This window comes from Oncorhynchus tshawytscha, linkage group LG05 (genome assembly GCF_018296145.1).
Source record: "Oncorhynchus tshawytscha isolate Ot180627B linkage group LG05, Otsh_v2.0, whole genome shotgun sequence".
Taxonomy (NCBI): Eukaryota; Metazoa; Chordata; class Actinopteri; order Salmoniformes; family Salmonidae; genus Oncorhynchus; species Oncorhynchus tshawytscha.
In genome coordinates, this window is record NC_056433.1 from 12,553,732 (window position 1) to 12,566,344 (window position 12,613).

The following is a 12,613-nucleotide window of genomic DNA, read 5'->3' on the forward strand; positions in this document are numbered from 1 at the left end:
GAGGAACATAAAAGGCCACTCTAAAATGTGCAATTTTGTAACACAGCACAATGCCACAGATGTCTAAAGTTTTGAGGGCACGTGCAATTGATATGCTGACTGCAGGAATGTCCACCAGAGCTATTGCCAGAGAATTTAATGTTTATTTCTCTACCATAAGCCGTCTCCAACATAGTTGAAACATTTTTTTGGGCAGTACGTCGAACCGGCCTCACAACCGCAGACTATGTGTAACCACGCAGGCCCAGGACCCACACATCCGTCTTTTCACCTGCGGGATTGTCTGAGAACAGCCACCCGGACAACCGATGAAACTGTGAGTTTGCACAACCGAAGAATGTCTGCACAAACTGTCAGAGGCAGTCTCAGGAAAGCTCTTCTGCGTTCTCGTCGTCCTCACCAGGGTCTTGACCTGACTGCAGTTCGGTGTCATAACTGACTTCAGTGGGGAAATGCTCACCTATGATGGCGACTGGCACGTTGGAGAAGTGTGTTCTTCATGGATGAATCCCGTTTTCCACTGTACCAGGCAGATGGCAGACAGCGGGTGTGGTGTCGTGTTGGCGAGCGATTTGCTGAAGTCAACGTTGTGAACAGAGTGCCCCATGGTGGTGGTGGGGTTATGTTATGGGCAGGCATAAGCTACGGACAATGAACACAATTACATTTGATCAATGGCAATTTGAATGCACAGAGATACCATGATAAGATCCTGAGGCCCATTGTCGTGCCATTGATCCGCCTTCATCACTTCATGTTTCAGCATGATAATGCATCGCAAGGATCTGCACACAATTCCCGGAAGCTGAAAATATCCCAGTTTGTCCATGGCCTGCATACTCACCAGACATGTCACCCATTGAACTTGCTTGGGATGCTCTGGATCGATGTGTATGGCAGTTTGTTCCAGTGCTCGCCAATATCCATCAACTTTGCACAGCCATTGAAAGTAGTGGAAAAACATTTCACAATCCACAATCAACAGCCTGATGAACTCTATGCGAAGGAGGTGTGTCGCGCTGCATGTGGCAAATGGTTGTCACACCAGATACTGACTGATTTTCTGATTCATGCTCCTACCTTTTTTTAAAAAGGTATGTGTGACCAACAGATGCATATCTTTATTCCCAGTCATGTAACATCCATAGATTAGGGCCTAATGAATTCATTTCAATTGACTGATTTCCTTATATGAACTATAAAATCTTAGAAATGGTTGCATGTTGCGTTTATATTTTTGTCCAGTGTATGTGTTCCCTCTTGGCATGTGTTGGGAAACTGACAGTATGCACGATAGAGTTGAAAAGATAGTGATCTGATATTGAGTTTGTTCATCCCTCCATCTAAATATAACCTGCAAATAAACCCATTGGCAGAGACTGGACACATGTTGCAATTCATTAACAAATAGAAACTCTATGGCATGATTGGATGGGTGTATGTTGTGTGTTATCAATCCTCTCCTTCCATTTGATGATTCAAAGTACGTACAAAAGGTATTTAATGTCATCACACTGGTGTTCTGTTGACCCTTTGTAGTCAAGGATCCATTTGGAGACTCTTTGCAAATACATGCATCAGCATAACGATCTCCACTTTTGACCCTTGCTTATAAAGTTCTCTCTCCATCTCTCCATCAGGCACTCAAAGATCAATGACCGTACTCAGTGAGCATGCACTGATCCCTTCCTGTACCTTGGTCGAGAACAACTGGGCTCTAGTTAAATGAGTCGGAGGTTGACTCAGTCAGCAATGTAGCAATCAGTTTAGGTTATCAGTTATTATGAGCCGTCCTCCCCTGCTTAGGGGAGGACGGCTCATAATAATGGCTGGAATGGAGTCTATGGAATGGCATCAGACACATGGAAACCATGGAAACCATGTGTTTGATGTATCTAATACCATTCCACTAATTCCGCTCAAGCCATTACCAGGAGCCCGTTCTCCCCAATTAAGGTGCCACCAACCTCCTGTGGTAACAATGTGCTGGGGAGGCAATCCTCAGCACAAATATAAACTGTGAGGAGACTTTTCTACCTGGCAGACAGGTTTCTGAGATTTGCTGATGCAGTAATTTAGCAATATAATTGATGGTAATTTTACTTTTCAAGAACGTTGTGACATTATTTTTCTATGCAGGGCTAGCGTAGCACAGCAGGTCATTTCTATATTTTTGTATGTTTAAAGCATGATGCAGATATTGGTTGGGTATACATGTTCAATTAGAATATTGATCCCATCTGGACTTGTAACGTACAGAAATTAGATTTTAAAAAACATGCCTCATAAGATATTCTAGTGTTTGAAGGGCTGAATTTGATAGGGAAAGGAGGATACCTAGTCAGTTGTACAACTGAATGCATTCAACCAAAATGTGTCTCCTGCATTTAACTCCAACCCCTCTGAATCAGAGAGGTACAAAAACCTCTGAAACAACAACCTCTGAGATATTGTCCTAATATGTTCCATCTTTTGGTCCTCTCCTTAAGTCAATTAGTTATACACCTTCACCCATTCTCAACATCCATGTGAAGTATGTTTATATGGACTGGTAAACTTTCCATTAGGTCTTTATCAAACCATGTGAAGTATGTTTATATGGACTGGTAAACTTTCCATTAGGTCTTTATCAAACCATGTCCTTTAATCAATTTTAATTGATGAAATGTAGAGTTATTCATTTTATCAAAATATAAATTACAAACATACCAAACAGGAGAAAATAAAAGCAGATTTATTTTTTTCTGCTACTGTATGTGTTGTCTCTCCAGCCAGTCCTGTACACCCACAGGGGAATCAAATGTTGCATGAACTGTATCGCCTGGGGTTCATTGTCTCACCTAGTTCATAGTTTGGCAAATATACAAAATATTGGCAAGTGTCCTGGCACTGAAGCCAATCAAAGACATCAATTCATTTGGATGATTTACAACTTCACATGAACTTCATAATGATACACATGGCTCGTTGTTGATAACTGTTGTTCATTAAAGAATGGGTGTAACGGTTTTCTTGAGTTGAAGGCGAGAGGCGGACCAAAACGCAGCGTGGTTATTATTCATGGTTCTTTAATAAAGAAACTATACATGAATAGACTAACAAAACAATAAATGTGAAAAACCAAAACAGCCCTATCTGGTGCAAACACAGAGACAGGAACAATCACCCACAAACCCAACACCAAACAGGCTACCTAAATATGGTTCCCAATCAGAGACAATGACTAACACCTGCCTCTGATTGAGAACCATCAGGCCAAACATAGAAATCGACAAACTAGACATGTAACATAGAATGCCCACTCAGATCACACCCTGACCAAACAAAACATAGAAACATACAAAGCAAGCTATGGTCAGGGTGTGACAATGGGAGCATACAGGAGATGTCAGCCTGTCTTTATACGGGATACAATAACTTTGTTGCAGCAAGGAATCTTTACTACCATTGTACAGTATATACAGTGGGGCAAAAAAGTATTTAGTCAGCCACCAATTTTGCAAGTTCTCCCACTTAAAAAGATGAGACGTCTGTAATTTTCATCATAGGTACACTTCAACTATAACAGACAAAATGAGAAAAAAAATCCAGAAAATCACATTGTAGGATTTTTAATGAATTTATTTGCAAATTATGGTGGAAAATTAGTATTTGGTCACCTACAAACAAGCAAGATTTCTGGCTCTCACAGACCTGTAACTTCTTCTTTAAGAGGCTCCTCTGCCCTCCACTTGTTACCTGTATTAATGGCACCTGTTTGAACTTGTTATCAGTATAAAAGACACCTGTCCACAACCTCAAACAGTCACACTCCAAACTCCACTATGGCCAAGACCAAAGAGCTGTCAAAGGACACCAGAAACAAAATTGTAGACCTGCACCAGGCTGGGAAGACTGAATCTGCAATAGGTAAGCAGCTTGGTTTGAAGAAATCAACTGTGGGAGCAATTATTAGGAAATGGAAGACTTACAAGACCACTGATAATCTCCCTCGATCTGGGGCTCCACGCAAGATCTCACCCCGTGGGGTCAAAATGATCACAAGAACGGTGAGCAAAAATCCCAGAACCACACGGGGGGACCTAGTGAATGACCTGCAGAGAGCTGGGACCAAAGTAACAAAGCCTACCATCAGTAACACACTACGCCGCCAGGGACTCAAATCCTGCAGTGCCAGATGTGTCCCCCTGCTTAAGCCAGTACATGTCCAGGCCCGTCTGAAGTTTGCTAGAGAGCATTTGGATGATCCATAAGAAGATTGGGAGAATGTCATATGGTCAGATGAAACCAAAATATAACTTTTTGGTAAAAACTCAACTCGTCGTGTTTGGAGGACAAAGAATGCTGAGTTGTATCCAAAGAACACCATACCTACTGTGAAGCATGGGGGTGGAAACATCATGCTTTGGGGCTGTTTTTCTGCAAAGGGACCAGGACGACTGATCCGTGTAAAGGAAAGAATGAATGGGGCCATGTATCGTGAGATTTTGAGTGAAAACCTCCTTCCATCAGCAAGGGCATTGAAGATGAAATGTGGCTGGGTCTTTCAGAATGACAATGATCCCAAACACACCGCCCGGGCAACGAAGGAATGGCTTCGTAAGAAGCATTTCAAGGTCCTGGAGTGGCCTAAGTCTCCAGATCTCAACCCCATTCTTTGGAGGGAGTTGAAAGTCCGTGTTGCCCAGCAACAGCCCCAAAACATCACTGCTCTAGAGGAGATCTGCATGGAGGAATGGCCCAAAATACCAGCAACAGTGTGTGAAAACCTTGTGAAGACTTACAGAAAATGTTTGACCTCTGTTATATACCCTTTGTTGGCAATGACAAAGTATTGAGATAAACTTTTGTTATTGACCAAATACTTATTTTCCACCATAATTGGCAAATAAACTCATTAAAAATCCTACATTGTGATTTTCTGGATTTTTTTCTCATTTTGTCTGTCATAGTTGAAGTGTACCTATGACGAAAATTACAGGTCTCTCTCATCTTTTTAATTAGGAGAACTTGCACAATTGGTGGCTGACTAAATACTTTTTTGCCCCACTGTATGTAAGTAAAATGCATTGATAGCTGTGTAACCAAGGCAACAAAATTATCTGCTCCTACTTTTTTACATTTTGTGTTAGAAATGTGTACAGATTTATTGCATGAATCAAATTAAGAATATATAATGCATAAATATTCATAAATAATGTATATTTAGAAAGAATTATGATTGCACATCTTATTTCTATTAAATATAAATATGTATTTTTTATATATATATACAGTACCAGTCAAAAGTTAGGACACACCTACTCATGCCAGGGTTTTTCTTTATTGTTTAGTATTTTCTACATTGTAGAATAATATTGAAGACTTCAAAACTATGAAATAACACATATGGAATCATGTTGTAACCAAAAAAGTGTTAAGCAAATCGAAATAGATTTTATATTTGAGATTCTTCAAATAGCCACCCTTTGCCTTGATGACAGCTTTGCACACTCTTGGCATTCTCTTAACCAGATTCATGAGGTAGTCACCTGGAGTGCATTTCAATTAACAGGTGTGCCTTGATAAAAGTTCATTTGTGGAATTTCTTTCCTTCTTAATGCGTTTGAGCCAATCAGTTGTGTTGTGACAAGGTATGGGTGTTTACAGAAGATTCAACCTGGACTCTGGACAGATGGCACCAACATATATGGCAGCTCTGCTTCTAGCTCCTAAGCAGCTTTGCAATATTTATTTTGTGCGTGTTATTTCTTATATTATTAGCCCGAATTTTGGGGTTTTATTACATACAGCAGGAAATAACTTTTGGATATTAGAGCGGCGGTAACTCACAAGCATCATGACCAGGAATATGACTTACCCGAATTGGATCCTTTGTTCATAACCCCCGGGGCAATTGAATTTATTCCAGAGGCTGCTCCATAACACCACCGGCAGAAAAGAGGTATTCGGAGTCGACTATCTAGTCCGACTCAGGAGGCATGCACACCAACCACCGCTTCCAAATATATTACTCACTAATGTTCAGTCTCTGGATAATGAAGTAGACGAGCTCAGGGCGAGGATCTCTTTCTAGAGGGACATCAGGGATCATAACATACTCTGTTTCACGGAAACATGCCTCTCTCTGGATATACTGTCCCCGTCCATACAACGAGCTGGGTTCTTTGTGCAGACAGGAATAAAGAACTCTCAGGGAGGAAGAAAGGTGGGGGTGTATGATTCATGATTAACTACTCATTTGTTAACCTGACCAAGAATACCTCACGATCAAATGCAGAACGTATTACCTCCCAAGATAATTATCTTTGGTTATAGTCACAGCTGTGTATATTCCCCCTCAAGCCGATACCACGACGGCCCTCAAATAATGCAAACTGGAAACCACATATCCTGAGGCCGCATTTATTGTAGCTGGGGATTTTAACAAAGCAAATTTGAGGAAACCCTACAGAAGTTCTACAAACACATTGACTGTAGTACTCAATCTGGAAAAACATTGGACCACTGCTACTCAACTTTTCAAAATGCCTACAAGGCCCTCCCCCGCCCTCCCTTCGGCAAATCTGATCACGACTCCATTTTGCTCCTCCCTTCCTATAGACAGAAACTCAAACAGGAAGTACCCGTGCTAAGGTCCATTCAACGCTGGTCTGACCAATCGGAAACAATGCTTCAAGATTGTTTTGATCACGTGAACTGGGATATGTTTCTGAGAATAACATTGATGAATACACGGATATGGTGACTGAGTTCATCAGAAAGTGTATAGGAGAATTTGTACCCATTGTGACTATTAAAACCTACCCAAACCAGAAACTGTGGATAGATGGCAGCATTCGCACAAAACTGAAAGCGCAAACCGTTGCATTTAACCATGGCAAGGTGACTGGGAATATGGCCGAATACAAACAGTGTGGTTATTCCCTCCGTAAGGCAATCAAACAGGCAAAATGTCAGTACAGAGACAAAGTGGAGTCGCAATTCAACAGCTCAGACACGAAATGCATGTGACAGGGTCTACAGACAATCACGGACTACAAAGGGAAAACCAGCCACGTCGCGGATACCGACGTCTTGCTTCCTGACAAGCTAAACACCTTTTTCGCCCACTTTGAGGATAATACAGTGCCACCGGCGCGGCCAACTACCAAGGACAATGGGCTCTTCTCTGTGGCCGACATGAGTAAGACATTTAAGCGTGTAAAATCCTCGGGAGGCTGCCGGCCCAGATGGCATCCCTAGCCGTGTCCTCAGAGCATGTGCAAACCAGCAGGCTGGAATGTTTACGGACACATTCAATCTCTCCCTATCCCAGTCTGCTGTCCCCACTTGCTTCAAGATGTCCTCCATTGTTCCTGTACCCAAGAAAGCAAAGTTAACTAAATGACTATTGCCCCGTAGCACTCACTTCTGTCATCATGATGTGCTTTGAGAGTCTAGTTAAGGATCATATCACCTCTACCTTACCTGTCACCCTAGACCCATTCAATTTGCTTTACCGCCAGAATAGATCCACAGACGATGCAATCACACTGCCCTATCCCATCTGGACAAGAGGAATACCTATGTAAAAATGATGAATGCTGAGCTATAGTCAATGAACAACACCATAGTATCCTCCAAGCTCATCATTAAGCTCGGGGCCCTGGGTCTGAACCCCCCCCCCCTCAACACAGGGGCCCCACAAGGGTGTATGCTCAGCCCCCTCCTGTACTCCCTGTTCACCCATGACTGCGTGGCCATGCATGCCTCCAACTCAATCATCAAGTTTGCATACGACACAACAGTAGTAGGCATGATTACCAACAATGACGAGACAGTCTACAGGGAGGAGGTGAGGGCCCTGGGAGAATGGTGCCAGGAAAATAAACTCTCACTCAATGTAAACAAAACAAAGGAGCTGATCGTGGACTTCAGGAAACAGTAAAGGGACCCCGCCACCTATCCACATCGACGGGACCACAATGGAGAAGGTGTAAAGCTTCAAGTTCCTCGGTGTACACATCACTGACGATCTGTCCTCCCATACAGACAGCCTGGTGAAGAAGGCGCAACAGCGCAACAGCGCCTCTTCAACCTCAGGAGGCTGAAGAAGTTTGGCTTGGCCCCTAAAACCCTCACAAAATTTTTACAGATGCAGAATTGAGAGCATCCTGTCGGGCTCTATCACCGCCTGGTACGTCAACTGCACCCTCCGCAACCGCAGTGCCCTCCAGAGGGTGGTGCGGTCTGCCCAACGCATCACCGGAGTTAAACTACCTGCCCTCCAGGACACTTACAGCACCCGGTGTCACAGGAAGGCCAAAAAGATCATTAAGGACATCAACCACCCTGGCCACGGCCTGTTCGCCCCGCTATCGTCAAGAAGGCGAGGTCAGTTCAGGTACATCAACGCTGGGACCGAGAGACTGGGACCGAGAGACTGATAAACAGCTTCTATCTCAAGGCCATCAGACCATTAAATAGCCATCACTAGCTGGCTTTCACCCGGTTATGTAACGCTGCACCTTAGAGGCTGCTGCCCTGTATACATAGACTTGGAATCACTGGCCACTTTAATAATGGAAAACTAGTCACTTTAATAATGTTTACATACGGTGTTACTCATCTCATATGTATATACTATTCTATTCTATTCTAATGTATTGCAGTTAATGCCAACCGACATTGCTCAATCTAATATTTATATATTTCTTATTTCCATTCTTTTACTTTTAGATTTGTGTGTATTGTTGTGAATTGTTCGATACTACTGCACTGTTGGCTAGGAACACAAGTATTTAGCTACACCCTCAATAACATCTGCTAAATATGTTGTGGCAGATGGCAGGGAGAGTTGAGGGGAGTGGTGATTGAAGGAAGATATCTTGCAGTGGGGGAAACTGCCGCAGTTGCCTGGAGTGCCAGCAGGTGGCGCCAAAACCGCACTTTCGCAGGCCCTTAATACCCCTACCCATCCTTTCAGCAGGATCGCAATGGACCTAGTGGGACCTCTACCCAAGAGCAACCGAGGGCACCAATACATCCTAGTGATGCTGGTTTATTCCACCAGGTACCCAGAAGCCATTCCCCTGCGCACCATGGCTACCAAGGGAATCGCATGTGAGTTATTCTCCCGAGTCGGCATCCCCGACGAGATATTAACCGACCGGGGAACCCAGTTCATGTCCCGAATCATGAAGGAGCTCTGCAAACTAATAAATATAACCCAGTGTATTGGTGGAAAGATTCAATAGAACCCTAAAGCAGATGCTAAAGAAGGTAATGGAGGCGGACGGAAGGAATTGGGATCAGCTAGTACCCTACCTGATGTTCTCGATCCGAGAAGTGCCCCAAGCTTCAACAGGGTTCTCTCCCTTTGAACTCCTGTACGGGAGACAATCCCGAGGACTGCTGGTTGTGGTTAAAGAAACCTGGGAACAGCAGCCGTCGCCCCATCAAACCATGGTGGAACACGTGGAAGACATGAGACCGGATGGCAACCCTGTGGCCCCTGGTACGGGAATGCATGCTGGAGCCCCAGGATGCCCAAGCCCGGGTGTACAACAGAGGGACACAACGAAGAGACTTCCAGCCAGGAGACAAAGTGCTGGTTTTGGTCCCCACCTCAGAATGTATGTTTTTGGCCCGATGGAACGGGCCATATGAAGTTCTTGAGAAAGTGGGTGAAGTTAATTATTGGGTCAGACAGCCAGTACGTAGGGATCTGACCCAGATTTACCATGTGAATGTGTTATAGAAATGTAATGCACGTGATGTACTCTCCTCTATTCCCCCAAAGAAGGCTACCACAGAGACCAAGCCAGCGGAGGTGCCACTGGAGGAGCAGCTGAGCCAAGCACAGAAGCAGGAGCTGACGGAGTTGGTTGGCCGAAACCAGGATGTGTTCTCCAGTGAACCGGTACACACTGATCTGGTACAGCACAGCTTCCTCACCGAACCCGGGAAAAGGGTGAAGTTGAAACCCTACTGCATACCAGAAGCAAGGAGAAAGGCCGTTAGGACCGAGGTAAAAGCTATGATGGAAAAAAAGCTATGATGGAATGCTGGAATCATCGAAGATTCTAATAGTGAGTGGTTTAGCTCCATAGTGTTGATGCCGAAACCAGATGGCACCATTCACTTCTGTAATGACTTTAGAAAGTTAAATGAATATCAAAGTTCAATGCCTACCCCATGCCATGAATTGATGAACTAATAGAATGGCTAGGGACCGCCCGATTTATCAGCACACTCAACCTGACGAATGGTTAGTGGCAGGTGCCTTTAGCTACCGAGGCTAGGGAGAAACCTGCTTTCGCCACCCCGGACGGGCTGTTATATGGACTTCCTGCCCCAATGAGGCAAGCTGGTGGATCATTAAGCCATTGAGTGCTTGAGAGGGAGAGGACCGAGAGGGAAATGCGTGTTATGGAGAGTGTGAGAAGCGGGAGAATTATTTGTACCATTACCCGTTGTGAACTGGTTGCTGGACCCCCCTTTCCCACCGTGTGCAAATATTCCTAATAAATTCCCCATTTGCATTCTGGTTATTGAACTTGGTGACGTGGAATCCCCACACCCATGAGCCTGCTACAATGTGTACTGTGTGTGACCAATAACATTTGAAGATAGCCCTATTTGGTAAAAGAGCAAGTCCATGTTATGGCAAAAAGCTCAAATAAGCAAAGAGAAACAACAGTCCATCATTGTTTTAAGAAATTAAGGTCAGTATATTCGGAAAACTTTGAACGTTTCTTCAAGTACAGTCGCAAAAACGACCACCACAGGAAAGGAAGATCCAGAGTTACCTCTACTGGCCTTCTAGGCAGAGTTGCAAAGAAAAAGCCATATCGCAGACTGGCCAATAAAAAGAAAAGATTAAGATGGGCAAAAGAACACAGACACTGGACAGAGGAACTCTGCCTATAAGGTCAGCATCCCGGAGTCGCCTCTTCACTGTTAACCTCTCAGATTTCAAAAAGGCTTTACGGCGAAAGCATACCATGCGATCATCTGAGAACAGCGGCCAGCAGACAACTCATTACAAACAGTTACCAGCCAAGTAGAGGAGTTACACAAGTCAGAAATAGCAATAAAATTAATCACTTACCTTTGATGATCTTCATGTGGTTGCACTCACAAGACTCCCATTTCCTCAGTAAATGTTTGTCCCTCTTTATATCCAAAAACCTCTGTTTTGTTCACGCGTTTTGTTCAGTAAACCACAGGCTCAAAGGCAGTCACAACAGGCAGACGAAAAATCCGAAAAGTATCAGTAAAGTTCGTAGAAACATGTCAAACGATGTTTATGATCAATCCTCAGGTTGTTTTTAGTCATAATAATCAATAATATTTCAACCGGACAAAAGCTTTGTCAATATAAAAGGAAAACAAGAAAGGCGCGCTCTCGGTCGTGCGCATGAAAAACCTCTGGGACACTGCAGTGTCCACTCATTCAGAGTGGTCTTACTCCCTCATTTTTCAGAATACAAGCCTGAAACAATTTCTAAAGACTGTTGACATCTAGTGGAAGCCATAGGAAGTGCAATTTCAGTCCTAAGTCAATGCAATCTGTATAGGCAGTCAATGGAAAACTACAAACATAAAAAAATCCCACTTCCTGGATAGATTTTTCTCAGGTTTTCGCCTGCCATATAAGTTCTGTTATACTCACAGACAATATTTTAACAGTTTTGGAAACGTTAGAGTGTTGTCGATCCAAACCTACCAACTATATGCATATCCTAGCTTCTGGGCCTGAGTAACAGGCAGTTTACTTTGGGCACGCTTTTCATCCGGAGGTGAAAATAGTGCCCCCTACCCTAGTGAGGTTAACGTTGAGACTGGTGTTTTGCAGGTACTATTTCATGAAGCTGCCATTTGAGGACTTGTGAGGCATCTGTTTCTCAAACTAGACATTCTAATGTACTTGTCCTCTTGCTCAGTTGTGCACCAGGACCTCCCACTCCTCTTTCTATTCTGGTTAGAGCCCGTTTGCGCTGTTCTGTGACGGGAGTAGTACACAGCGTTGTACAAGATCTTCAGTTTCTTGGCAATTTCTCGCATAGAATAGCCTTCATTTCTCAGAACAAGAATAGACAGACGTGTTTCACAAGAAAGTACTTTTGAAGAAAGCCATTTTAAGCCTGTAATCAAACCCACAAATGCGATGCTCCAGATATTCAAATAGTCTATAGAAGGCCAGTTTTATTGCTTCTTTAATCAGTACAACTATAAGGGCACAAGGCGAGACCCAGATGCAGACAAGGGAGGCAGATGGGTTGAGTCTTGATATTTATTAAACAATCCAAAAGGGGTAGGCAAGAGAATGGTCGTGGACAGGCAAAAGGTCAAAACCAGTTCAGAGTCTAGGAGGTACAGAGCTGCAGGCAGGCTCGAGGTCAGGGCAGGCAGAATGGTCAAGCAGGCGGGTACAGAGTCCAGAAAACAGGCAAGGGTCAAAAACCGTGAGGACTAGCAAAAGCGAATAGAAGCAGGAGTACAGGAAAACCACTGGTTGACTTGAAAGGCATACACAACGAACTGGCACAGACAGACAGGAAACATAGGGATATATACACCAGGGAAATAAGCAACACCTGGAGGGGGTGGAGACAATCACAAGGAC